General features: G+C 37.1%; 1 protein-coding gene across 11 annotated transcripts in view; it reads left to right on the top strand.

Moving 5' to 3' along the window:
* Positions 1–2566, top strand: part of FOXP2 (forkhead box P2) — a 583344-nt gene extending 580778 nt beyond the window's left edge. For all 11 annotated transcript variants that reach the window (XM_064374262.1, XM_064374250.1, XM_064374240.1 and 8 more), the window contains one exon: positions 1–2566. This exon is cut by the window's left edge and continues 659 nt beyond it. The gene's annotated coding sequence lies outside the window, so the exon portion shown is untranslated.
* Positions 2567–10796: the final 8230 nt, after the last annotated feature.

The raw sequence follows: 10796 nt of genomic DNA, 5'->3' as shown, positions 1-10796 counted from the left end.
TATCTAGCTGAATTTTAAACAACAGAACATTAGTTTTTTATGTTGGTGCCACCAACTGTAAATGACATAAGTTAGTTATTACAAAACACAGTAATTAGACTGTTGCAACCATCTAAAACCTTAGGCTTCCAGTCTGTGCTGTTAGTGTTAAGATGTAAAGTGCAATCCTAAGCTAACATTATCTGTGCAAGCACCATAGAAACATTTGCATATCTGCATAGATCTTACAACTGTACTCTTTACCTCCTTGTGATAAAGCTTTGTCTACCTGCAAACACAGTCAAAGGCTACAGCTGCAAACCAAAGCCAACTCTAACCATGGCCAAGAGCTCAAGGACAGAAGCAGCCACATGCTTTGGTCAGCCTTCTGTAACTTCAATTAGTACAAAGGAACCTTTTCCATGAACTACCTGCTGTTTTCTGATGACCTCTGGGATCTTTTCATTTAGCCCTAAACAAAGAAACAAATATGACAAAAACCACAACTAAAAAAAGTTAATTCAGTCACAGAGTAATCTTCTGAGGCCAAAAGTCCATCTAAATGCAATGAAGATTTGCTTTCATTAAAGACAGAGGTGAGGACAAAATCTGCAGTGGAAGTTATGATATGCTAGAAAGCAACAAATGTGGATCACTGACCAAAACGATTATGTACTTGATGCAAATGCAGATTGCATATTGTTATATATATATAGTACTTTGTGTTTTTGTTTTTCCTCATTCAGTCAGTTATTTTCGGTGGTGAATACATGTTGTTAGAAGATGTCTTGTATGGTCTTAATCTTTGTTGTGTACTATTTTTTTATAGTCTTAAGTTATAATGAAAAAACAAAAAGTAGGAACCAAACATAAAAGGTCTAGTAAAGCCAAAAATTAATTTCATATTGATTTTAAAGTGATCTAGCTGAGTTTTTACACTGAAAGCAAAGATTATAGCAATTGTAGTCCATGGTATTTATTTTCAGTCAAACCAAAGTTACATATAATTCTGCCTCTGCTTATACGGGATATTAACACTAACAATACACTCCCTTCAAAGACTTGCACAGGCCAAATTGTTGGAATGCTGGTTTTCTTGACAACTCCAAACCCCAAAACTATGATAATGAGTTATGGTGTAGTTGAAAATAGCATAGTCAGATGTTTGCTTAAAACCTAGAAACTTTACTTGTTGCTTTTCATGTGCTGTGCCAAGTCTTGATAATACTTTTTCCCCCAACCAAGGGACCTCATAACCTGATTATGGTTATTGCTTTACAAACAGTTTTGACAGAAGGTGGCTGCTAGAGCTTAACATACGTACCAGTTCCATGTGATGGAACTGGTTCTTGCAAACTAAGCTCATCATTGATTCTTTGCTGAAGTCAGCAAATAGAGTTAGAGAGATACCCAGTCATCTATCACACCAAATAAAAGGACATAACGGCTTTCAAAAGGGTTTTCCCACTTACCCAAAAGGCTTTCTGAAAGCTTCTACCTCTGCAAAAAAAAAAAAGAAAAAAAAAGAAAAAAAAGAAAAAAATTAGAACAATTATGGCAGATTGCATGAAACGTGAGAACGTCACAGTAACTGCTACTTTTCATTATGTTTGTCTTTGGGTCATGATCAACGAACTGGAAGTTTACAATATGGTATTAAAAGAAAGATGGGTACGGTGAAGGATGGTTTTCAGTCATCTAAGATCCTACTGTAAGGATTATCTGAAAGGAAAAATGGGTCTTTCAGGTGCATGTTTTAAAAGGCTTTGATGGACTGGAAGTAACTGTGAGAGTTGTACCATCAGGAGGGTGGCCTAAGACTACAATGCTAAAGTATGCATACCTCAGTTAGAAAACTTTTGAAAGGAAGTCTCAGCCACAGAATGCATATACCTGTAGAGTTTTGCATGGGTTTTATATGAATACAATTTTAAAAAATAGCTGCTTGCACATTATACCAGAAAAACCTCCAAAACTGCAATTGCTTTGAAAATAGATTTTAGGTTTTTTGGAGTTTTCTGAAATGCTTGGTCTGTATTTTGATAATTGTGCATATTATGTAAAAATGTTGGTGGACCCATAAATGACCAGACTTTTTCTAAGAAAAATGTTGCTTTAATGCATTTCATGAATTTTTACTCTTATATCATTGCTTGCTAGTAATAGCAAATCTGCTTTTCTGCATCTGCTTTGCGTAGCTATTGTAAGGCTTTGAACTAATGTATGTATTTATTGCTTGAACTTCTGTGCATACCTTATAAAGCATAATGTCTGACAATTTAAATGGCTCATGTATTCTTGCTTCTATCATAAGCTGATTATGGGGACTATGATCTTTTGTATACGGCAAATTTTAAACTGTAGCACAAACATCTGTTTATGTATTGGTGGAATATACCTGTTTTATTTATCTTTTTTGAGGTAAACTAATTTTTGATACTTTTCATTACTGTGTACTATGTTCATACTTTGAATTCTCTGACGTTAGAAGTCATGGTTGAGAATTGTAACAGCTGTTATTCGTTCTGTATTCATGGCTTTCACTGCTGAATAAAATAAAGGACCAAACCTAGGATTTGAAAGAAAACTGTCTACCTCTAACACCAGGGAGTTATCAGATTTTATTTCACATAGTTTTAGTCTACAAAGACACAATTGCTTAAACCTAGGGGGCTTAAGGCTTATATTCTATGTGGTTGGATTCATGGCACAGTTGTACTGTTTGAAAATCAATTAAAATTTTATGTGAATGTTACAAGTATTTGGTAGAATTACCACTAACTGGGTTTTCTTTAGATAACTCAGTTATGGAGAAAATGTCATCAGCATTCTGTGTCTACAGCTGCTTAACTTCATAAGAATGCATTTCTTTGTGATTAGGGAATCGAATAGTCAGCTAGGAATAGAGCTACAGAAGTACACTTAAATAAACCATCGTGGACTTTAATGTCCCTGGGCAGATTCAGTTGCAAAATCCAATACGATATTTTGTAAAGTTTTCAAGTTGGACATTTACATTTTTGAGAATTTTGAGACTTCATCTTACACATGCCAATATTAACACACATTTGGACAATAGCTTTAAGTCTATAAAGCTATTGAAAAGAACATGGCTTACCCTTGTTATTTCACTTGTTCAGGTTGCAATGAAAGGGTTTTTTTTTTTTTTGTCCATGAACACTTGACATATCTTACTTAGCAAAAAAGAAGGATGTACATTTTACTATAGAATTAATGTATGAACAGTGTGTCACTGCTGTTGGATGTAAAAATGTATATGAAACCATTTCATTCACTTGATTACATTTCTGAAGTATAAATAAAAAAGTCTAATTCTTTTTGACCCATTTATAACCACTAGGATTTTATTCTTTCGGAGAGACCATTCTTCCATGCCAGAGCCAAGTCATAAATTTGTGTACACATGTCCCACAATTTGTTTAAAATCATTTTCTTAGGGATTGGGGATTCATAAACCAGACCATACTCAAATGTAGTCAATAAAGATGGAGGCTGCTTGTCAAATGCATTCCATTAAAAACTGTCTTCAGGTTCCAAATTGCTTCCCCACACAATCATCTCATGTTTTCATGTTTTTATTCTGATAAAATTTGACATTATAAATTCTGAACATTAAAAAAATGCCAGGGGAAAACGTGATTACTCTTTTTAACTTTACTACTTTTTTTGCTTTTTTGTCTTTTTTTTTTTTTTTTTTTTTTTTTTTGCCTCTAATTACCAGTCACACCCACAGCCTCCAGCCATGGTTTAGGGGAATGTATCGGAGATAGGTAAGTAGCCTCCAAGGAAATGCTTTGTAAGAGATTAGGGATCTGTTTCAGACTCATATTAGTGGAAACAACAGGCAAGATAACGGCCTCTGAATAAGGAAAGTTTGCTTCTTTCTTTAACCTAAATTCTGAAATTCCTCACAATCAGAAGTAAAAGGAAAATGAATCTGTTGAGAATTTTTAAATTTTGTGCATACTTAATATTTTCTGTCCTCCTAGTGAAAGGTAACTTGACTAAAGAACTTTCCACAGGATTAAAAATGGCTGTAAAAGAAATATGAACATGAGATTAATGTTCTTGAACATTAGATTTTTTTCACTGTCAATTAGTTGAAAGTAAATGATTACCAATCTACCCTATCCAGTATATTTTGTTAACTTACTAAAGGCTATATACCAAGATGTGAATCCAGTCTGAGCATTTTCTATACTTTAACATAAGGAGAACAATTTAGAGATTAGAAGTAACAAGAAATGAGTAAAACTGATTTGGCTAATGTTTTGTACTTAAACCTAAATTCAAATTCATGTCATCCTATAGTTGAAAACACTTGTTGTCCAGGTATTTTGCTATGTTGAATCAATGGAGGACTCAGGTGCTTTGTAAAAAGTTGGTCACGCAATTACTTCTGAATTTTTAAAATAACACAAAAAAAGATGTCAACTTGAAAATCTAAGCAGAGGAGAAATACAGAAGGCAAGTCACACTTTAAGTATTTCCTTGAACAAGGTCATGAAAGCTAAGCATCCAATTCCCTACTGTTTGAAATATTTTACAAAAGGATATTAAGGCAAATCCTAATGTTTAAATGCTGATGAAGGAAAAGAACATAAAAGCTCTATCTTTCCGTCCTTCCGCTTTTTGTTTTGTTTGTTTGTTTATTTTTAAACTGCATGGAAAACTGTAAACACCAAGACACAAGATAACTATAAGAGAATGTATAACTTGAGAAAATAAGGTGTGGCTTTACCCACCATTTGACGTATTGTTCCCTTCACCTTCCATATGTTCAGTTGCCATCAGCACAGGCTAAAAGAAACTGTGTGACACCTGCGTAGTAAAAGAAAGAGTTTATAATTTTCTGGGAAATTTGCACCTTACAGGTGATAGCCATATTACTTAAGCCAATATATACACATAGGCACTCACACACATACTCCAGGAAGAAAACAAAATCAGACCCTTAAGCTCCAGATATACATGATCAGTTTCACATTCTGTTGTGAAGGTTCACTTAAAAATCTTTGAATAAATATCAGTCAATCTCTTTCCTAAAGCTGAAGCTGATCTTATCCTCCAACTTCATGGATCTACAGTTTTCAGCACTCATATAGAAAATTAAAACATCCACATTATAAAAATTGTTCCTCTTTTCATGTTTGAGAATCATTGGGATCAAAGGTTTGACAGTGAATATTCACATCCAGAGGGGACAGTGAAGAGAAAGAAAAAATGAAAAGTTATTAAAGAAAATGTTCCCATTATGACCAGACATAATATGTATTTTTTCAACTCTTCATGTCATGATTATAGCACTGAAGAGGTCATCAATTTGAAACTGGACTAGCTATGTGATTCCCTTCTCAATCACTTGTCGATCCTCCTTGTGCTCAATAGCAATTTGCTATTGCCCTATGGAAATTGTGTAGAACAGCTTCACATTCCCATGATAACATCCACGGATGCAAAGCCCCGAAGCTACCATTCTCTTCCTCCCTGTGGAGGCTGTGGACAGCCCTGGAGTCATGGGAAATGTGACATGTAGAAAGGACACCTGGCCTCCCTGCTTTCCTTGAAGTATATTGATAGGGTGCTATAGAAAATGCAACATTTTCACCATGAATGTGAACACATGGACACAGGGAGGGGAGCATCACACACTGGGGTCTGTCGAGGGGAAATAGGGGAGGCACAGCAAGGGGTGGGGAGTTGGGGAGAGATAGCATGGGGAGAAATGCCAGATATAGGTGATGGGGAGGAAGGCAGCAAATCACACTGCCATGTGTGTACCTATGCAACAATCTTGCATGTTCTTCACATGTACCCCAGAACCTAAAATGCAATAAAAAATAATAAAAAAATAAAATAAAAGCTTTCAAACTTCCAAAAAAATTAAAAAAAGAAAATGCAACATTTTAAAATTACCAATCTGCTTTCATCAAATGTGCTGGGGGGAAACCTCAAGAGAAGTCTCAGGAAAAAGTCATAAAATTTTTAAAAGTCACTTCTAATATAAAGTTATTATGATCATAAATTCACATACCTTCCATAAGCCAAAATATTAAACTTTTTGGAGAACAAAAGCTGAGGAAAATTTGGGTGAGCATCTAACTGAGTCTTTGGAGTTGAACTGTGCACCATTATTTAAATGTTTTGTTTAATGCCCTTCACCAAAGAAAGACGCTCCTATATAGTTAATCCACAAGAAACCGTATCAACCCAGCCTTAATGGGGTTGAGGCTCAATAGAAATGTTTCATCTGCAAATATTAAACCTAGATGTTGAAAGTCTTATAATACTATCAAATGCATGCTAGTAGTACCATGCATTTGTTTATAGTTTTGGACTCTCTAATAATAGAAATCAGTTACTTTCAAAGTTAATTTTTTTTAAAAAGAAGATTTGAAGATAATTAAACATGAATTTTTAAATCATTTTACAGATCCCGCTGTTTTCCCAATAACCACAAAATGCTATGTGAGTCACCTGCAATAATCCAGCATTCTTCTTGGTTGTCTCCTGTCTGAGTGAGACACCTAGTTCTCCAGTATATTCTGCTTATTTACCATTGAGCAAGGTTTATTTAATACTCATTGTGATGCATAATCAGAGTTATTTGACAATATTTATTTCGTCAATACATACCCCATCATTTTAGAAATAGTCTCCACCACAAAATCAAAATATCTGATTAATTTTGCCCTCTGCATACATTTAAAACTTATTATTGGATAGTGAGCATGTCAATAGTTGTCATTTTGTTAAAAGAATAGTCTTGAGCATTAGTGTCCTAAAATTTTCTAAGGAAGGGCATTTTGACACTAATATTGTTATTTCTAGCTTTTAGAAAATATCACTGGGTCATTTGAAAAGTACATATGATCTGTAAAATTTGAGAGACAGTCACCTTGAGATTAGGCATCCAAAGAGGCTTCAAGCACTTTGGCAGAAGTTAAGTGACATATTAAGGCTTATTTCCAAAATATGTAATCAAAATAGGAGGGAAAAAAATTTCATGTTGTGTGCCAAAGAACTCCAAAGTTGTGGCTTGAACAGAAGAATTCATTTTTCATAACTCAGGTCTCATACGCAATTACATTTAAGTTCATCAGGAGGTTAATAGGTAGCAACTTTTTGTTTAGAGAGTGTTGTAACTATTCAAAAGGTGAGCTACAAATCAGTAAGCTTTGCATTCTCAGTAAGTCACAAAAACATCCACTCACTTGCCTTTTGACTTTTAGGAAAATACTACCAGTATTGAATAATTCCTTATGTTCATGACTGAGCTAAAATGCAGACTTTTTTTTCTGAGGGGCTTCCTGTTCCAGCCCATTGGAAAGAGAGCAGTGATGGGGCACTAACAAGCTAGATTGTGTTGGTCCACACAAGGTCTAAGAAAAGTAAGATCGAATGCAGGCTCTGGATCTGAAATGTGAAACTGGTTTCATGTCATTTGACAACTCTATCATGGATGCACATTGTCTGCCTGGGGTGCCCGGCACATAGTAGAGGCTCAGTAAATACTGATGATGGGCTCTGAGGCCGTACCCCGACTATACAAGAAAAATGTGCCTTCCTCTACTCTTGACTTCTGTCATGATGACAGGAGGGCCACTGATTTTCCAATCCATTTTTGGTTTCTTGATGGCAATGAGACCAGAGAGGTAGGTATTCACACTGTGGTCTAAAACCATGAGGCTTATCAGTGGATAGGGTCTATGAGCTGGGAATAATTTCAAATTGGCATATTAGGCACTAAAAAAGTATGTGGAAAGTGTAATCAGTGGAAATTTTACATTTGGTGAATTTCTGTTACACATAAATACCTAAATGTTATTATACTTGATAGGTACTCAGGGACTATCTAAAATTATTCCATTCTCAGGGCACTAAGACACCTGCTAAGTTGCACCCAGGAGGCTCTTTCACGCAAGGCTAAAGTTCGACCTCTTTGGGTTATAAGACAGATTTCTTATTCTCTCATTTCTAGCCAAGCCTTTAGATCAATGTGAGACCTCTGTTTGCCATATAGAAGTGAACTTTGGGAGAAAGCTATGTTTTTCTCAAAAATCCTTAGTGGGAATAGTTCCAGTTCAAACCATTTCCCCTTCTCTCATACTAAATGAAGAGACCTGGGATGAGAACCTCTGAAACCCTCCCTTAATGAAGAGTCTCAGTTGGAAACTGGCCATATTTATCTAACCATGTTTCTTAGATCGCACCTAGACAGAGAGGTAGATGATATGAATAACTGTCAGAGCAGTAGCCTCTGGATACAATTCCTGCTATTCAAGCTGCCAAATCCTGATTCCCGAGGCCCTCATTCTTGTGTGCATGAGGCCGGCGGCATAGCTCACAGCATCCCACAGCCAGCCATACCAGTCCCTGCTCAGCACTGCAGCCCCCCTACTTTCCCCATGCTGCCGGATGCTACCCGTGCAGCTACAGCTGGGTTCCCACAGCCTGCTGATACCACCCCTCCATCACCACTGGAGTCTCTGGAGAGACTGCCACCACAGGGCCACCCCTTCTGACAAGATCCTGCCCCACCTCTGTTCATCATCTTTCTTCCTGGAATACAAGAATCTACTTCATCTTATTGTGTTAAATTGCATTTTCACAAAAGCGTTTTGTGGCCAACAGTTGCAAGACAAAAACTGATGTTACTTGTTTTGTCATAAAGATAAAGCTCACTCTCTCTCTCATTGGACTTACTCTTGCAGGTTATCACAGCCTCAAACCTTCCCTGATGCTTAAGAGCTTGGCTTCTATTCTCTTCAAGTGTGGGCTGGATCTGAAGATAACTTGAGCTGTTCTAGGTGGAGGAAAAAAAACCCTTAGATTTTAATAACCTTGTAAATATGACTATAACACCACAGTGCTATCTCTGTCTCTTTCTCAAAAGGGGTGAAAGTCCTTTTCCTATTTAGCATCATGCTTCAGATGTTGGGTAACAGCCCTTTCACCATCATCATCACCACCCTCTTGTCAAAGTCTCAGTCCTGTAAGTCAGCTGTGCCTGTTATTAGGCCCTGAGGAAAACAGACTTCTCTCCATCAAGAAACCAACACTGACAAGTATATCCAAGTTCAAGGGACAGAACTAGCTCACCTTAAGTCTCTCTCTGTAGTGTTCTAGGGCAAGCGTGTGTAAGAGGAATTTCTGACTATGCATCACAATTGGCCTGAGGGTTGATGTTAATGTACCCCTCAGACCCTCTTGCCACTTTTCTTGCCTTTCACCATTCCTCCACGGACCCCTGGGCTCCTCAGGCCAGTTAGGCAGTGTTATAAGGTCAAGGGTTGGCAAGGATTTGTTTCCTTGAAAGATACTGGATTAAGGAGTTTGATTCCAACATGTAGTTGTCCAAACAAGTAGTTGATATATTCAGGAATGAAACTTCAGGAGTTGATATTAAAAGACTTCTTGGCCAGGTGTGGTGGCTCATGCCTGTAATCCCAGCACTTTGGGAGGCCGAGGTGGGTGGGTCACCTGAGGTTAGGAGTTTGAGACCAGGCTGACCAACATGGCAAAACCCCGTCTCTACTAAAAATACAAATAATAATAATAATAATTAGCTGTGCGTGGTTGTGGGCACCTGCAATCTCAGCTACTTGGGAAGCTGAGACAGGAGAATTGCTTGAACCCGGGAGGCAGAAGTTACAGTGAGCTGAGTTCGTGCCACTGCACTCCATCCTGGGCAACAGAGTGAGATTCTGTCTCAAAAAAAAAAAAAAAAAAAAAAGACCTCTTAAAATTCTTTGTCCCTCTACCTGGGATTAAATTTCTAATGTCCGTTTTAGGGTTTAGGACTATGGAATGAGATCCTGCTCTAAAAATCAGGAATGGAGTGGGGCCTTAAGAGAAACAGTCACAAAATCCTAAATAGCAAAACAAGCAAATGTAGCAGGGAAACTTAAAGGATGTTTCGGGCCTACAGGGTAGGTAGAAAACTGCCACAGAATTTCCCCTATTGCCACTTTTTGAAAAAAGGATACTGGGTAAAAAGAAAATGGTCTCATGTCCTATTCTAAAAATGGTGTCTATTTGAATCAAGGAAGCAAGTCTAGTACATGGGTGTGGAAGGCATTGAACTAGGTCTCTGGAGACTTAGCTTCTCCTGTGATTCCTTCACTGATTCAGTGGGTTGCCCTGAACAGATTACTTCACTCTCTGTAACACAGTTTGCTTATCTGTGTAGAAAAAAAGTATTTCAACAGATATCCTTGAAGGTCCCTTTCAGCTTCAACATCATCTGATTCACTCTCTTAAAAATCTAAGCCTGATGGCTAAATTCAGTAATCATGATCTAAGAAATTATTTTTTTCAAAAGGTAAAAAGAAAGCAAATGTGTGCAGCTTTTGAGAGCTAATCAATATCCAGCTTCAATAAATAATGAGTTATTTGTTCTGATTGAGGGAAGCTGAGTTGGAATGAGGAGACTGGATGGTTTAGAATCACAGATCTTGGTTTCTGAGCCATTTCACCACTAATTGACTATGCAGCTATGGGTCATAGTAGCTGGCTATATCTCTTTGCTTTGAAAGTGCTGTGTGAGACAGAAAGAACTAGATAAAGGAATGAGATAGGAAATGAAGGCAGGAGGAGGAAAAGTCATGGCACATTGGACTGGGTAGCTTCTGAATCCATCCATAAAAGCCTGAGGGCTTCCTAGTTCAGTAGTTCAGATTTCTTAACTGTAGGATGAGAATATCTACTTCACAGAGCTTCCTAACAGAAGACTCCGTAAGTCAGTTTACTCATTTATTCAACAAATATTTATTTAATGTTGATGACAAACCAGA

Source organism: Aotus nancymaae, unplaced genomic scaffold, assembly GCF_030222135.1.
Source record: "Aotus nancymaae isolate 86718 unplaced genomic scaffold, 86718_ANA_hifiasm-v0.15.2.pri h1tg000002l, whole genome shotgun sequence".
In the NCBI taxonomy this organism is placed as follows: Eukaryota; Metazoa; Chordata; class Mammalia; order Primates; family Aotidae; genus Aotus; species Aotus nancymaae.
Note: the sequence above shows the minus strand (reverse complement) of the source record. Positions and strands in the feature narration are given on the sequence as shown.